We start from the raw sequence: 19,077 nt of genomic DNA, 5'->3' as shown, positions 1-19,077 counted from the left end.
ACTATCGAACAAAACAAAGTAGAGTAAAATCAGTCAAAACAAGATGGAGAGCAATATAGGGCTTCAAATCAAGTTAATAGGAAATCAAAATGTTACTATAATATATCTGGCTAATTTTAAAATGTTTTCCCTTAATTAAAAATAATAAAAATTTTTAAAAGGAAGAGATTGAGATAAAAGAGGACATAAAAACATAACAATATCAGTCACAACAGAACAATTTGAGCAACACAGTGTTTCACCACAAGATAACCTGACTTAAGTCAAATATTTCCTTGAAATATTTGAGTGTAACTTCGTATACTATAGCATCAAACATATCAAGATGGTGTGAAACCATTCGAGAGAATGAAAGTATTGCAAGGTATTTAGAACCAGCTAACAGAAAACGAACAATGGTTTCTATATTATCTCTTTGCCCATAAAAATTTTGTTTAAATACTGTCACATATAATAAAATCCAATAAGATACAACATGATAAACAGTTTGCTGGGACTTCAAAACAAGATGATATTAAATCAGCACTAGCTATTGTGATGTCTTTTTTCTTCAAAATAGCTGTTCATATCATCACAGACAATAAAATCAAACAGCACAGAGTAAAACCATTCTAATTAATGAGTGAAAACTTTATAAGGCTTCAAAGCTATATAATGGTGAATCATGATTACCACATGCTTTTGTATATTCTTATCATTTCGTATACTAGGGAAACTATTCGGTATTTATACATGTGAGTTTGATTTATTTCATTTATGAGTATGGTCTCAAGCTACGTCCATTTATTTATGAATGTCTCAATGTGATCATTCTTTATAGCTGAGTAGTACTCCATTGTATAAAAATACCACAACTTTTTTATCCATTCTTCAGTTGATGGACATTTAGGTTGTTTCCAAGATCTGGCTATTACAAATTGTGCTGTTATAAATATGGGTGCACATATATCACTGTAGTATGATGCTCTCAGTTCTTCTGGAAATATGCCTAGAAGTGGTACAGCTGGGTCAAATGGGGACTCAGGTTCCAGTTTTCTGAGAAATCTCCAGACTGACCTCCACAATGGTTGCACTAGTCTACACTCCCACCAACAGTGCAGGAGAGTTCCTTTTTCCCCACAGCCTCTCCAGCATTTGTTGTTGGTGGTTTTCTTGATCTTGGCCATTCTTTCAGGAGTGAGATGAAATCTCAGTGTGGTTTTAATTTGCATTTCTCTAATGACCAATGATGATGAACATTTTTTCATATATTTACTTGCCGTTTGTATTTCTTCATCAGAGAATTGTTTATTCATCTCAGATGCCCACTTTTGGATTGGGTCTTTGAATTTTGGGGGTCTGAGTTTTTTTAATTCTTTATATGTTGTAGACAGAAGTCCTTTGTCTGAGGGGCAGTTCACTAAGATTTTTTCCCAGTTTGTGGGTTTTCTTTTCACTATGCTGGAGACTTCTTTTGATGTGCAGAAACTTTTTAATAAGAAGTGATCCCAGTTATTGATCTGGGAATTATTTCCCATGTGGTTTGAGTCCTATTCTTGAATTCTCTACCTACTCCTATGTCTTCAAGGTTTTTACTCAATTTGTCTCCCAATAGATTTAGTGTTTCTGTTTCCATATTTAGATTTTCGATCCATTTAGATTTTATTTTAGTACCTAGTGATAGGCATGGGTCTAGTTTTAGTTTTTAACATATGGAGAGCCACTTTTTCCAGCACCATTTATTAAAGAGACTGTCATTCTCCCAGTTAACATGTTTGGCACCTTTATCGAAGATAAGGTGGTTGAGTGTGTTTGTAGTTGTGGTTGTATCTTCTAATCTATTCCACTGATCTTCAGCTCTGTTTTGATTCCAGTACCATGTTGATTTTACTATGGTTGCTTTGTAGTATAACTTCAAGTCAGGGATTGTGATATCTCCTGCCTTACCTTTGCTGCTTACAACTGTCCTTGCAATTCTAGGTCTTTTCTCACTCCAGATGAATTTTAGGAGTGATTTCTCGAGTTCTGTGAGGTATGTTGATGGTATTTTTATTGGGACTGCATTGAATCTGTATAAAAGTTTTGGGATAATGGCCATTTTCACAATATTTATTCTTCCTGTCCATGAGCAAGGGATGTAATTCCATTTTCTGAGAGCATCTTCAATTTCATTTTTCAGTGTATTATAATTTTCCTTGTACAGGTTTTTCCTTCTTTCATGAGAGTAATTCCTAAATATTTCATTTTTTTGGTTGATAGTGTGAAGGGTGTGGCTTCACTTATTTCTCTCTCTGTGACTTTGTTGTTAGTGTATAGAAATGCTATTGATTTTTGAGTATTGATTTTGTATCCAGCTACATTACTGAATTTATTTATTATATCTAAGAGCCTTTCAATGGAGTTTAGGGGTTCTTCTATATAGAGTATCATGTCATCTGCAAATAATGATAGCTTAACTTCTTTTCCTATCTTTATGCCTTTTATTTCTCTCTTTGTCTAATTGCTCTGTCTAGTACTTTTATTACTATATTAAATAGGAGTGGTGATAAAGGACATCCTTGTCTTGTGCCTGATTTTAAATTAAAGGCTTTCAATTTTTGGCCATTTAGTATGATGCTGGCTGTTGGTTTGTCATAAATGGCCTTTATTATATTGAGGTAAAGACCATCTATTCCAGTTTTCTGTAAAGTTCTTATGAATGAATGTTGGACCTTATCAAAGGCTTTTTCTGCATCTATAGAAATGATCATGTAACTCTTACTTTTGGCTTTATTGATATGGTGGATTACATTTATTGATTTACGTATGTTGAACCATCCCTGCATGCCTGGGATGAATCCCACCTTGTCATGGTATATAATCTTCTGGATGATTTGCTGCATCCTGTTTGCCAATATTTTATTGAGGATTTTTGCATCTGTGTTCATTAGGGAGATTGGTCTATAGTTCTCTTTTTTAGTTGGGTCTTTCTCAGGTTTTGGTACTAGAGTAATATTTGCTTCTGGAATGACTTAGGAAGGATTGTTTCTTTTTCAATTTCATTGAATAGTTTGAAGAGTATTGGCATTAGGTCTTTGTTGTATTTCTTGTAGAATTCTGCAGTGAATCCGTCTGGGCCTGGGCTCTTCTTTGTAGGTAAGGATTTAATTATGTTTTCAATTTCATTAATAGAAATTGGGTTACTCAGTAGTTTTACATCTTCATGACCTAGCTTTGGTACTTCATATGCTTCTAGGAATCTGTCCATTTCCTGTGTGTTATCAAACCTTTGAGAGTAGAGGTTTTCGAAATAGGTGTTGATGATTTTCTGTATTTCTATAGGGTCTGTAGTGATTTCTCCTCTTTCATTCCTTATTGCATGAATTTGTATTTTTTCTTCCCTTTTTTAAATAAGGTTGGCTAGGGGCTTATCAATTTTATTTATTCTTTCATAGAACCAACTTTTTGATTCATTGATTTTTTGGATTGTTTTCTTAGTCTCTATTGCGTTGATTTCTGCTCTGATTTTTATAATTTACTTCTTTCTTTTGGCTTTCGGCTTGACTTGCTTTTCTTTTTTCTAGCTGTTTGAGTTGTAGCATCAGGTTATTTATTTGTATTCGTCCTGTTTTCCTGATGTGGGAACTCAGTGCAATAAATTTTCCTCTGAGAATGGCTTTCATTGCATCCCACAGATTCCGGTAAATTGTATTTGTGCTTTCATTTTCTTGTAGGTAGTGTTTAATTTCTTCTTTAATTTCCTCTGTGACCCACTGATTATTCAAGAGTGTGTTATTCAGTTTCCATGTGTTCATGGGAATTTTGTAGTATCTTTTATCATTAATTTCTAATTTCATAGTGCTACGGTCTGAAAGCATGCAAGGGATGATTTCAACCTTTTTGAATTTATTTAGATATGTTTTGTGAGTTAATATATGGTCAGTTTTAGAAAATTACCCATGCACTGCTGAGACGAATGTGTATTCTGTTGTTGTTGGGTGGAATACTCTGTATATGTCTATTAAGTCTATTTGTTCACAGGTGCAATTCAGTTCTTGTATTTCTTTGCTGATTTTCTGTCTGGTTGATCTGTCAATTGGTGTCAATTGTGTGTTAAGATCTCCTGTTAGAATTGTGTCACTGTTAACTTGGTTTTTCATTTCTGTTAGTACTTGTTTTATATAACTGGGTGCTCTGGAATTTGGTGCATATATATTTAAGATAGTTATCTCTTCCTCTTGGAGTTTTCCCCTAACCAGTATGTAGTGACCTTCTTTATCACTTATGATCATTATTGGCTTGAAGTTCACATTGTCTGCAAACAGAATAGCCACCCACACTTTTTGGAAGGTTTTTGTTGCATGAAGTACTGTTTTCCATCCTTTGACTTTCAGTCCGTGGGCATCCTTTTGGGTTGGATGGGTTTCTTATAGACAACATATGGTTGGATTTTGTTTCTTGATCCATTCTGCCAGTCTATTTCTTTTAATTGGTGCATTGAGACCATTTACACTAATGGTTATAACTGTTATATATTGGTTTACTGTTGACATGTTATCTTTCTGCTATTGCATCTTTATCTTTCAGTTCTATTTAATTGTCTGCTTTGTTTAGTGTTTTTTTCCTAAATGTATCTAGGCTTTCTTTCAGTATTCTTTGCAGGGTTGCTTGGTGATAATGTAGTTTTTCAGCTGTTCTTTGTCATGGAAGTATCTTATTTCTCCATCGATTTTGAAGGACAGTTTTGCAGCGTATATCAGTGTAGGTTGGAAATCATTTTCCTTTAGGATCTGAAATACTTCACTCCATGCTCTTGTTGACCTTATTGTTTGTGCTGAGAAGTCTGCTGTGATTCTGATAGGTTTTCCTTTATAGGTGATCTGTCATTTCTCTGTGACAGCTTTTAATATTCTATTCTTTGTTCGATTTCTGGGATGGCCATTATTATGTGTCTAGGTGTAGTTTTATTTCAGTTATGGCTATTTGGGGTTCTATGTACTTCATTGATCTTGATATCAGTTTCCACTCTCATGTATGGGAAATTTTCAGCTATTACTTCTCTAAATATCCTCTTGACATCCTTTATGTTGTTCCCTTCTTTTTCATTTATCCCTATTAACTTTATGTTGTTCCTCTTTGCGTCATTTCGCAGGTGTTGAATTGTTATTTCCTGATTTCTTGTTATTTTTAAAAGATCTTTCCTTTCCTGTTCACTGGCTGCAATCTTGCTTTTGAGGTCTGAAATTCTATCTTCACATTCATTGAGGCAGTTTTTACAGCTTTCGATGGAGTTTTTGATTTCCTGTATATCTATTTGCATCTGCTTTATATATTCTGCTTGTTTCTCATATTGTTCATCCAGGGATTCTATCTTTTTGTTTATCTCCTCCAATTTTTTAACTGTGTCTTCTTTAGATATGTTCAGCATCTCCTTCATTTCTTCTTTTTCTAGTTTGAATTCCTTTAAGGCTTCCCAGAGTTGCTTTGTTATTTCAGTTACTATTATTTCAGGAATTTCAGTTATGTAACATGTATTTTCTTCTATGCACATGGCTCCTAGGCTTTCTTGGGATGGGCTGGATGTTTGAGACTGCATTTTGGTCTTTCATTTTGTCATTTTCCTACATTTTCAAGCTTCAAGTGTTGCTTCAAGTGAGGGAGAGAGGTCAGCCAGGCTGGGACAGAATTCCCTGCCCCCTCCTTACTCACTGATCTTGACTGGAAGTCCGGGCCTGGTCCCCACTTGAGAAGAGAGCCCTGCCGGGCTGGGATGGGGCTCCCCGCCTCCCTTGGACCCACTACACCCAACAGGAGGCTGGATCCTGGCCCCCATTCAAAGAAAAGAGTTCACCAGACTGGGGCAGGGTTCCCTGCCTCTGATGGACTTGTCTGACGGGGAACGGGAGCCTGGCCCCCAGGTGAAGAAGAGTACTGTGCCTCCACGGGACCCAGTTGTCCCAACAGGGAGCCAGAGCCTGATCCCCAGGCAAGAAGACAGTTTGGGCCTCCACTGGACTCACTCGACCCAGTCAGAAATCTTTACTCTTTTTTTAACACAACAAATAAATTTCCAGGTCCTGATGGATTTACTGCTGAATTCATTAATAAGATCCACAGTCTGCACGAAGGAGATTTATATAGGAAGAATCATATTGTCACTTGTTAAACTTCTTCCTGCTGGCTCTCAAAATGGATCCATGGGTAGGCTGGTGTAACAGTTTTCGGAGGTTTCAGGGCACACTTAGTTGGCTCCCAAGCAGGCGGGCATGGCTGGGCCGCCTTTCATGGCGGCTGCAAACAGCAAACAGAAGTCTTGTATTCTAATATAATATCTGTTTTCAAGTTCCAGAATATCCTCTTAGATTTATAGGGGGGCTTATTCAAAGCATAAGAATAGTTTTGTGTCATATAAAGAGGAACAAAAAATGTGCTGTGTATTAAGTATACAGAAAGCACTCACCAGAAACGATCTGCTGCTGCCTTGACCATGAAACTCTTAGCTTCTGAAACTAATTTCCATTGCTTGTGATCCACCTAGTTTATTATATTTTCAATATATAAACTTAGTCCATGGGAAAGCAAAGTAACATCTAAAGCAGAAGAAAATGAATAATCATGATACTTGAGTTTAAAATTTTAAACATTCAAAGATTCAATGGATAAAGCTTTTTTAATAAGTAAAATTGTACACAAGTATTTATTGAACTGAGGGAATTATAAGAAAGATCCCATAGCTGTACCAATGGATCTCTCAGATATAGCACAGAAAAAGTTAAAGGTTCTGAAAATCTAATCACATTTGCTATCAAATCTTCAGCTTCACATTGAAATATAATTTACCTCCCTAGAGGTACTCCACTTTCCATCTTCTAATTTTGTTTTGGATTCTATAGGTTAGGAAGTCAAGTATGTTTTGTTGTTTTTCTTCTATCTCTTTGATGTTTCCTGTATTAAATTTCTTGCTTCTGATTACTGAAAACCTACAGTCCAGGTAAAAAAGAGAGTAAAAACTAAAAAAGGTCACACTAGCCTGGTGGCATGGTATGGCATCAATGGGCCCACATGGCAGAAAGTGGTTAAGTGTGGAAGTTATCCTGTAAGTGTTTGTCTTGTGAGTTTCTACAAGTCCCTCATTTATCCCCCAGAACTCCTTCAATCTCGAGACTCCAACTTGACATTCTCCACAAAGCTCTCTTCACTGGGCTTTGTGGTTTCCTTTCAAGATAATCTAAAACCATCTTTCTTCCTGAGGAGTTCAGCTTCAAACCATGAGAAGCAATCTTTCCACTTTGATGGTGTAGGTGAAATTTATATGTACAGTGCTCTCACCTCACTCCAACCAGGTCAGTCAGGTGGGTTTTGGTATCAACATTCCTCAAATCCAATGAACATTCAACAAGCTTTTGTTTGCATACTCTTGACCTCCATTCATGCTGCTTGGAATGAATGAGTAATCATGGGCAGGAAAGAGAAACCACACAAGTCCCTGATTTCCGTGTTTCCATTACACTAGCTCCTCTCAGACAGTCCAGATATACAAATAGCGAAACCAGAGCCACAGTTTCCTTGCTTGTCCTATTAGTCTGGCCTGGTGCTTAATTACCTTTAATCTCTGGATCCCTGGAGGAGTTCTGAAATCACAGATTTACTTCTCCTTATTATGTCACAGCATTAAGGACTGGATTACAAAAGACCTGAGCACTAGGAAGATCAGGTATGGTGAACATTGGATGATAATAAATTTTGAAAACTTTAAATAGAGCAAAGTCATTAAGTGATGTCCCTATTAACAGAAAACTGAAAAAGCAAAACAACAAATTAGAGGCTCAACAGTGTTTTACATTAAAGATTTAGGCGAGATAGCAATGTTATCCTCTTACAGGTTAGATTTTACACTTTGTTTGTGTGAAGAAGCAAACATGCCAAAGACTTCAGGCTTATATTTATAATCCTGAAATCCTTCTACCATAGCTATTGTGGAAAACTAGCTCTGTTATCCATATTGAAAAATAATTACTTTAGGCATCAGTGAAATATGCCCTACTACAGATAAATTATTATCATGTCTCAAGGTAGAAGAAATGAAAACTAAACCTAGCTTGAAAATGTTAAAAATGTCATTTAGGAGAAAGAAAACACAAGCACCACAAACATGTCTCAAGATGCCTACAAAATACGTGATTATGGCAGAGACTATCGTTATCTTCAGGATAAGAAAAACCGGAGAAGTTGCCCACTGCGTGTTAATAGGCTGTTCTTTTAACCATAGCTAATTTCTTATTTATGACAAAATCTATATTGCCTGAGGCAGTTACTTAAAATCTCATTATACTGAGTATTTGAAAGTTTTAGAAACAAAATAAAAGCAGTATTAACAATAAATATTGATTTCAGCCCTAAATGAGTATGTGTGAACTCCATTGCTTTTTAGGGGCAGGAACAAAGAAAGGAGAAAAAGAGAGAGAAAGACAGAGACAGAGACAGAAACAGATACACAAAGAAATTCTAATACTTTAAATCAAAATCACAATGCCGGTGTTAAGTTTTTCGTTTGGCTTTTAACATTTTGGTATTGTGCTACTTATTCATCACTGGTCATGTAGCTCCCACTCAAGTTTTAATACAGATGTAAGGGGATCATTTTGTTCATATTTCATTGGAAGTACATTTTCATATTAATACCCTTTTCCTTATACAATTTAAAACATATTCTGTGTGAATCAATGAGTGTTAAAGTGAAAGATCACATAGTCAAAACAATGTTAGAATGATTGCATTAGAAATTTATTTTATCTATTCACTAAAGCCTTTAGAGACTATTTTAAAGTTAATGGAGTAGTTTGTATTTTCACTTTTATTGATTTATTAAAATGTGGCCAAATATTAAGAAAAATAATTTGTAACAATCAAATATTTTATTAATTCTCAATAGCACTGTTGAGTCCACCATACCCTTCTACTTTATCTTATTACATGTCCCCCTGCACACCATCAGGACCTCTTGTTCCATATTCTATTTCTTCTAATTTTAGTTTTGTCTCATCTGTCCATAACTCCACTATGATCCTACTTCCTCATGAGGACCCACACGGATGCATTCAATATGTTCTTGTGTATCAATAGATCCTACATGGCACGTACTATTTGGAGGAAGAGGAAATATGGTTTTAAATTTACAAGCTAATCTTTTACAAATTTGTCATTCAATAAAATTTTTGAAATTTACATTGTTCCATGAATACTTAGATTTTTCTTTCCTGCAACTGCTTCATATTCTACTTTACTGATATTCAGCCTTTCACAAATATATCACTGTCCTAATTAATACCCAGTGTTGCCCCACCTCCCAGCAATCATGACTTGTGCTGCAGAGAGCATCACTGTACTTGTCATTTTAGACCTCTATGAAAACATTGCTAGGCTAAAATACCCAGGAGCGAAAGCACTGCACAGCATATAAACACATGATTTCAGTAAGTGCAGCTATATAGACTCAGCACAGTCATACATATGTACATCTCCGACAGCTATAATGATTTAGTGATAGCTATCTTAGTATTTGTCATCTAATGAAGTAATTTTAAATATTGTTTAACTTCCATCTGCTTACCTCGACTTTGCATTTTCCTAATGTGTTGAAGTTCCTCTTTATAAACTTAGTCATCTAGGCCTCCCTTCCCTCCAAACTTTTATTCATCCATTTTTCCCATTTTAATACATGTTAATACCTTGTCAGTTCTAAACACATGTCTACATGTTAATACTTTGTCAGTTCTAGACACTACAGACACCTTTTATTTCTGTCATTATCTGTCACATTTTTTCATGGAGTTGTATTCAATATATATCATTAATTTTGAAAATTGTCAACTTCATCAATTTTACCCACATAAATTTTATGCAGTAGTTTAACATGTAATAGAAGTTTTCTCATAGTTTTAGGGCTCAAGACTATTCACCTACATTTAAGAAAAGGCAATTTGTAAGTAGTTTAAAGCAACTTTGTGGCAGTACAAATCTGTTTTCAGTTTCCATTCATTTATATAAGAGAGTACAGGATACTATTTGTGAACGCAATTATTTTGATTGTAATCATAAAATAGTGTATTTATCCAGATAATACAAAGCAGTTCCATGGAAATAGCAATTAAGATCCCTAGATAAGCCATAATTTATTTTAGGTTTCATTAGTACTTATGAAAAAAAAAAAGGATTAGAAAAGACAGATAAATGTCATACAGTAATTATTGAGCAATCCTTTAAAAATTGTCACTGTTAAAGTCATATCCATGAATTCAAAACTAACCTGAAATTAAAAATGAGTGATTGAAAAAGATGCCAATAATATGAATATTTCTAAGACCTGCCACAAGGAAGAGAAAGTAGGAGACAAACATTCACCAAGAAATAATTATATGATGATTTCTTCCCAATTGACAAAAATGTCATCTCTCCACTAAATTTTTTTACTTGCTTATAACTATACAAAACTGTCAAAATTCAGTTCTTGTAAGATTCTTAGATATGCACTATTTTTTTCTACATGAGTTTAGAATGAACTCATGTTATTTATAGCACTTTACTTGTATTTTGATGAAAAAATCATTCATGTACATTTCCAGCTCTCACTGCACAATGAGCATGGATGAGGACTTCAACACCAATAACAGCAACAGTCTCCCACCTCAAATCCTCATGCTTGCTGAATGCTTCAGTACTTTATACTAAGCAGAAGTACTGGTTCCTTAGAAATAATGTCGAACTTTTTGCTTGCTCTTGGTTTTTCTCTCTCTGTTTCTGTTTCTCTGACTTTGTGTCTTTCTCTGTATTTCTCTCCCTCCCTCCCTCTCTCTCTCTTTCTCATACTCCTTACTCCCCTCTTTGTTCTCAACTATAATTTCATCTTTATCTAATTGTGAAAACGCCCTAAATCCACCATTTACATCAATAAGTTTATGTATAGAAACAATGTCTAAATTGATTCTCTCAGGACCTGAGCTGTTATGAATAATACTGCAGAACTATTAGATATAATTTGAGGGTTAATACTATATTTCTCAAAAGTCATGGGATGAACATAAAAATTCCTGTGAAACATAAAAAGCAATTTAAGAAAGTTTCAGATTTTCAAGTCTTTCTGTGCTTGTAATTTGGCTGCAAAAAATGAAAACAAAAGCAATTTAACCCTATATACAATAATATATTATAAAAATCAATATGTTTTGAGACTGTATCATTTCACAAACAAATTTTCTTTACAAACCTTTAGTAATTCAGGATTTCTTTAATGTGACTAAAATGAGTTCAAATTTTGAAAGAAAAAAGGAGAAAGGACAAACCCAAATGATAACACTGCATTTCCTAATACTTTTTTCAAAGTTTCATGCATGATAGTGATTAATGATCCCTGACTTTGGCCGTCCCTTATCAAGCTCCTTCAGGTCCTGACTCAGAAGTGAAGTTTCACCTTTATCTTCCTGATCAAGGGTATAGGAGTCTTCTGGATAATGACAGACTACAAATGAAGAGTCCTTAAACTGGAGAGATAAAGACTGAGAAGTATGATAAAGAAGTTCAAAATCATGAAGTTTATGGATAGGAAAGACTTTAACTTAGTCTTAAAATTTTATTTGTGCTGAAACCAGAGACATTTCTCAGGAATTGCTAAAAAAATAACAATGAAACTGTTGCACTGCAAATCGGCTATTTGAACAGTGCAATAGCTAGCAATCCATAAGTGTAAATAAGCACAAAGAATTTTGGACATATTCATAGATGATAAATCTAAATACATTCATATACAGTGAGTCAAGAGGATCTAAAATATTTCAAAATTATAGTTAAATGTAAAAATAAATATAGTTGTGGAATATATTTGTGTAGATTTTGTCTATACACAAAACTTCTCACTTTGCTGATGGTAAGAAGAGTGTTTCCTTGAATAAAATGGAGGCACTCTGTTCTGGATGGTAGATGTCCACAGGTCTGAGTGCTCCAAATCATCCCATCTTACCCTAATATATTTTCAGTAGAACTTGGCATATTCCTGGAGAGAAAGCCATCCTCCCCACCCCCATCCTTACTATCCCTTCCCTATCTCTACTCACAACACTCAGCAAGTCATGATCAGCACTTGATTGCCAAGGTTAGTCTTATTACATTTTTATAAAAATAAAAACAAACAGGACAATCAGGCATATTGTCAGCTTGGAAGAGATTGCGAGACACCTATAGAATTAGTAAGGCAAAATTCTGCATGTTTCTGCAAGAGTTATTTCCAGAAAACATTGGCATGTGGGTCAGTGAACTGAGTGATGGAAACATGGAACCTGGGTAAAATTAACAGGCAGACAAAGGGGAGATATCACAGGTACACACTATTGACAGGGCTTGATGGGCAAGTTTTGATGCTGATGCTGCCTACAGTATTCAGATTCCAAAATCTTTAGCAATTGAACATGAACCTGCAACAAAGTCTTCCAGGCTTTGAACGTCAGACTTAGGCACCATTGTTGGTTCCTCTGTTTCTGAGGCTTCCTGCTTTTCAAACTGAGATTTTGCTGGCTCCTAAGTATCTGAACTTCCGGCATTTATTGTGGGACTATTCTGCTGCTAATCATATAAGTCTATGTAATATATGTATTCTGTTAGGTCTGCCCCTGTTATTCTGTTAGTTCAATTATTTCTGTTTCTCTGGAGAACTCTGACTAACACATAGCTGACTTACTCACCTGGCAGTCAAACAAACACAGACTACAATAGAAGATACTCTGACTGATTCACTGAGGATGAAACTCTGAACTTTTAAATGCTAGAAAACTGAAAAGTCTGATAATGTCTGTGCTTTCTAAGGTATAAAATCTAGCACTTTGGCATGTATAACACAAATCTATACACAGGCTCTATAACATCTAATCGCTTTGGTTATGAAAAAGCCTGTTACTCAATGTTTCTGTTTTTTTCAAATGCATTTGTCCTCTTGGAACCTTAATATATCCATAATAAGGTTATTTTAAATTTTAAAAATATTTTATACATTTTCCCACTAATGTAAGCATTAGTCTCCAGAGTAGATCTGGACTCTGTAGTAGTCCTTATTTTCTGGCCTCTAATATCATAATCAGATCCCACTTACCACACCTCAACTCCCAAACCATCAGTAATTCAGTATCAGCTCTTATTAAAATCTCTATTCCCTCATGATTTTTGCCCATGAGTTTGAAAATTCCCTTTTTCTTCTTGCTCAGGTTACACATTGATTTTTTTTTTTTTTTTTTTTTTTTTTAATGAGCGATGTTTCTCCCTCAGGTAGTCTCAGCCAGTTGGACTTTAAGTGTCCTCTGTGCTCACATTGCCTTCATAGCCCATTGTCTTTGTCCTTCCTGTAGGTCCCCACTGTTCCTTTCTTTACCCCCCTACTGTGTCTTTGTTTGCCCAGCTGCATTTGCTTTGGATGTGTGAACACAATGCAAACACAGTGTTACAAAGTGTGTGTACATGAACCTCACTTTGTCTCGCTGTATATGGGAATAATAACCAGAAAGGGTAAGAACCTTGGAATTAATGATACAGCATAACAAAACCCTCATGATGAAGTCATTTTCTTTGCCCTTGCATGACCATCTAACCTCCAAACATTTGACTGAGTTCATCTGAGATCATCCACCTCTTCCCAAACCAATCGAAAGCAGAAGAATCTTCTGGCCAACCTTCAGAATTGATAGGAATACTAATTGTTTATTTTTTATATTATTAATTGTGGATTATGTTTTTTAAATATTAAAAATAATTAACTGATACAAATTCTATAGCCCAATACTTTGTCCGTACCATAAATTCCATGAAAGTAGATTGTTTTCCAATAGTATAGCTCCGTGGTCTGAATAATGTTAGATATTTAATAATTTTTCTCAGGTACTTTAAGTATGCATTTTAATAAACATTGCCCCAAATTAAGTATAAAGGAATAAATGTGTTCTGTTTGTGGCCCACAGTTCCTGAAATCTAGACTATACATATTGCTTAGATAATAATTTTACTAATCTCATAGTAACAGCTAATTTTTTAAAGTTCCAGATTCTAAAATTAAAGTAGTAAAATCATAATGATGACATGGTTATTGTTAATGACACTAATTATAATATTAACATAACATAATACTAGCTATTAATTATTGAGAAGCCCTTGAATTGTGTCATTATGTCAGTCTTCAAGTGAAACTTATAAAATAGAGAATGTTATTATCCTTATTTGACAAATCCTGAAACTTAATAAGATTAATCACTGACCTAACATTTTGAAGTTTGGAAGTATATTTTATACTTAACTTTTAAACTTAATATTTAAGTATATTTTATACTTAAACTCATAACTGTTTTATGAAGATCACTAGATCTATTCATTTTCTGCAGGAGTGTTCTTTATATCTCTATTCTGGAAGAACTTTTGAGATGTAAGGGACCTAGGCATGCATTTGATTCAGCTTTTCTACTGAGTAGATAAGGATCCAGACAGCAAAGGGATCAACTAATGTGTCCAAAAAAAAAAATTCATTCAGCAAATGTGCCAGACATGTGAGGACTAGAATGAAACTTATGAAATTCATAAATTCAGTGAAACTCGTGAATTTATTCTATTTTTGAGACATTATCATGATGTGGGCATTGGATAGGTACATTTATGCACTTGATTTGTTTTATTCATCACAGGAAGCTATTGACTAGATGTATCATTTCCATCAATGAGGAGCCTAAATTTCAGATGTAACTGGAAGCTAAATGATACCCTACTTCTATCTGAATGCAAATAGCAAATTTTGTAAATCTATATACAATAGTTTGAGGTTATATTATGTGTTTTATCTGAGTCTTACAAAACAGTATTTATCTGAAGTAGAACACAATTACTGTTAAAAATAAATCTCTATGTAAGAAATCTAAAGTATCTACATTTTGAGTGATACTGATAGGCTAAAAAGAACAATAGTCATGATAATTGCCAGATTGGAGAGCAAATGTGTTTTAAAAACTTTAAAACGTATTTTGTTCCTTATGCAGAGTACCAGCACATTTCACAAGACTGCTGTGCATATTAAAATGTATAAAAATACATAATATGTGATAAAATGCACTTTTTTGCTTTTGCAATAAAATTACCACAAACTAATATCCTTAAAAATTAAATCACAAGTCAGTTTTTTGTTAACAAAAAGAGGCTCAAGAAATCCTTTTGGAACCCTTGGAGGCACTTCTCTTCAAGAATGTACAAATAAGGTAATATACCAGTAAAACCTCCCTCAGAGCCCAGCCCCACTAGGGGATATAGGTGGTGGTCATTTCAAACAGAAGGGAGATTACATTGTGGACATTGAGGCCAGTTGGAAGACAGTGAGTTTTCATTCCTGGCCTGCTGCATTATCCCTCCCTTCCCCCTATGGCAGGGATGGCTAGAAGACTGTAAGACAAATGGAAACCACAAAACCCAAGGCAACAGCCTGGTGCACAGCCACACATATACACCTTTGGAAAGCAAAATAATCAACAAAGTCAGTAACATGGAAGCATCTAACGCAGCAGTGAGGAGGAAGCAGTTGGTCTTTGGAGAATTCCATTGACAGAAGACTAGTCACAGTCATCACATCCAGAGGCCAAGATCAGGTCCAATCTGGCACATCTCTGAGATGTAACATGGACATTATCACAAAAGTGTAAATATCAGAAGAAGGTAAGTTCTTGGGATAGATATAAAGAGCAAATGACATCTGGAAACATCCCCGAGGAACAGAAATCTCTTCCTTCCTGAGAGAGATCTCAATGCTAGTGTAAAGCTATGTATCATGGAAGGTTGGCAAGCATCAACACAGAATATACAATAAAAGAAAAAAGAGAAGGTAGAGAATGGCAAGATGCAGAAGGGGATGTGGCCCCAGACCTCCAACCCACCCAGGACAGCCCTTGAACTCAACAAGATGAATGAAATTACAAGTCAAACACTGAAACTTTCTGAAGTGATAACAACAGAATGAAAAAACAAGTAAAAAGGCTACAGAAAAAAATGATCTCTCAGTACAAAAAGAAACAATGCTTAAAATCAAAGATATTAGATACTTGAAGATTAGATATTACAAATAAAATACATTAACTTTGAAAAAGTTGGAAACAAAAAAAAATGTTCAACATAGGAGAGAAAAGGAATCCATGAAACAGATCCAAGCAGAGATCCAGGAGATCAAAACCTCTACTGAAAGTATATGCAACAGATTAATGAAGGAAAACATAAAACTTCAGATCTTGAAGACAGAAATTGCAGCTAGTGATCATGAAAACAAAGATGTCTTTAAAATAACAAGAGATACGGACAAATCAATCCTATAGCTACAAGATGAAGCAAAGAAGAACAACATAAGATTGATTTGTGTCAGTGAGGAAGTTGGAGAAAGCACAAATGCCATAACAATCATAAATATATATGCACCCACTATAACAGCAAGTGTGTTTGGGGGTGTTAAATAGCTGACTTTATCAATGTTTTTGGAACATTGAACACAGCTGTTTGCAGTCTCCCTGTTTGAATGTCCACCTTGTGTTCTTTGATACTGTGATTTGAGGAACTATTTTCAAGAAAATAGTGTGTAATCTACTAGCAGGAAATTTCTTACTGTTATGGTTTTTTGTTTTGTTTTGTTTTGTTTTGTTTTGTAGTTCTGTATTGCGTGTACCCTTACGCCGCTTTGGTTTGTTTTGTGTTTTTCTCTTTTTCCTCTTAAATTAAAAAAAAAAAAAAAAAAAAAAAAAAAAAAAAGAACACCCAACTATGTAAGACAGTTACTGGTAGATGTGGTAAATCAAGTAAACAATGACACAATTGTAACAGGATATTTCAATACCCATTGTCATTGACATATCTACTAGACAGAAAATCAGCAAAGAAATATCACAGCTGAAATCAAACCTGTGAACAAATAAACTTATAAGAAGAAGCCATGCTCCAAGGCCCCATGCCAGCTACCCAGAGAGATCTGGCAATTTTAAGAAATGGTCCAGAGAAGAAGTCGTGCTTCGAGGCCCTGCTGCCACTGGAGGAGCATTGGTGAATCAGTGACACATGACTCTCTACCACCATAGGAACCCAAAAGAGCCCAGGTGCCCAGTGCAATGCTCTGTACCGTGGGACTGGCAGCAATGCAGGAAACACCTGGGATGCAGCAATGGGCTGATTTGGATAAATACAGGAAAATGTTAAGACAAAGGAGCAAAATACAATCTTAGACCTTCAGCTCACACAATACAAGTTCAGCAGACATAGACATAGTAGAAATTGGAAGTTACACACCTGAAATTTCTGAAAAAATACCGACTAAAATAAAGAATCAACATAGTTCTTGTGTTAGTTTAATTTTACACATCTATGTCTGATAGACTAGAAAGCTATTTTGAAAATAACACAAGGCATTATGATAGCTATTGTTAATTTCCTATTATCTTGTTTTGAAATCCTGTATCACTTTCATTGTTTAGTTTTGATCGGTTTTATTCTGTTTTATTTTGTTCTATTTTATACTCTTTAAAATAAAATTTTAAAAAGAGAGAGAGGGCCATAGGTTGAGCAAGTTCTTCAGAAGATCATTGCAGTATTTTAATTATCTAGTTATCTAACACTGTGAGTTCTTTTAGTGACAGACACTAATGATAAAAACTTGAGCCTATAGAAAAATATGATAATCTTTGTCACAGACAAGTCACAATGATACATTATAGAAAATCTTCAAAATGCATCAGTAGGTAGCATTTTAAGACATTTATTTTGTAGTCAGTGAGTCTTTGCTTGACATAATAAAAATGTGAAAGAATAACACAAGGTACCTTTAAAATTTTATATATTAACATAGCAAAAACATTGTTAAAGTTCAGAATTCGTCTTATTTAAATGGAATTAGAGTATTGAAATATTAAAATGCACTTAAAAACACTGATTAAAATGCCTCCAAACTAGATGAGAGTTATGCTTTAACATTAATAGAATGTCATCAAAATTTCAGTTTTAATATATTTCTATCTTTTGATCAGAATCATTTCCACATTCAAGTTTATTACCTTTACAAAGCACTTATTCCATTTAGAGGTCACATGAATATGTTAGTTTCCAAACATACTTACAATAGTAGGAAATTCTCAACCAAAGTTTTAAATTAAAACATAAAATGTGCAGTCCAGTAGTAGGTAAAGCAAGCTAGATGTAGTTCTTTGCATGTCTGTGGAGGCTGACCTCTCTCTTTTCATTATACTTAAGAACCCAGCAAATAAGATTATATTCTTTTCTGTTCAGATTCACTTATTCTTATATGTCTAAATTATATCTAGAAATGTTAATTTTTCTAAATTCAACCTTACACTTACTTTTTTCCACAGCCACAAAATATATTTCCATGCTGTCTGAGACATAGCATGTAGGATTTTCTTTGTTTTGTTTTGGTTTTTGAGACAGGTGTTCCCTGTGGAATTCAGGCTGGTCTTGAACTCACTATGTAGCCCAGGCTGTCCTTAACCTTGCAGCAGTCCTTCTACCTCATTCTCCCAAGTGCTGGGATTACAGGCATGCAACACCATGCCCACTGTAAGTGTTTTGATGGAACGTACATCCTAAGTAATTATTGAAAGTGATTTCCTACAGAACTTGGTTGTCATGAATCAGTATTTATGTCATGAAAAATTTATTTGTCTGTTTTAGAGAAAAAACTATCCCTGTGGAAATCTTTGACTTTTATTACTAATTCTATATAATTAAAGTCATGTATCAAGCATTCAGAAGTTTAAAATATTATCTTCTGGGACACACTGACAGGCATTCAGAAAAAACATATCTTTAGTTAGACGGTGACCACCAAACAGTGTCTTATTGACTGACAGTTCCATTATGAATTTAAGCCTGGGATGTAAAGGAGTCAATTGAACTACACATTTATCACTGCCTGCAGTTGTGGATGAAGGGAAAAAACTTGTTAACATGGGTAGGTGGAGGTTACAGTTCCTGAGAGGTATCGATTTAGTTCTGTCTGCAACTCAATTATAACTGAGGTGTGTGGGTGAGAAAGAGACTGGAAAACTAAAATCGAAAGAAAAC

The 19,077-nt window shown here is 34.7% G+C and overlaps 1 long non-coding RNA gene across 3 annotated transcripts in view; it reads right to left on the bottom strand.

Moving 5' to 3' along the window:
- The window catches only part of LOC101788745 (uncharacterized), a 93,178-nt gene that overhangs the window by 43,473 nt on the left and 30,628 nt on the right, over positions 1-19,077 (bottom strand). For all 3 annotated transcript variants that reach the window (XR_010050212.1, XR_010050211.1, XR_010050210.1), the window contains exon 5: positions 6,419-6,548. This is a non-coding gene — a long non-coding RNA (uncharacterized LOC101788745). The remainder of the gene's footprint in view (positions 1-6,418; positions 6,549-19,077) is intronic.

Source organism: Cavia porcellus, unplaced genomic scaffold, assembly GCF_034190915.1.
Source record: "Cavia porcellus strain 051 isolate PalLab524CR breed Dunkin Hartley unplaced genomic scaffold, mCavPor4.1 scaffold_10, whole genome shotgun sequence".
Lineage (NCBI taxonomy): Eukaryota > Metazoa > Chordata > Mammalia > Rodentia > Caviidae > Cavia > Cavia porcellus.
This window is presented reverse-complemented; position numbering and strand designations above follow the sequence as displayed.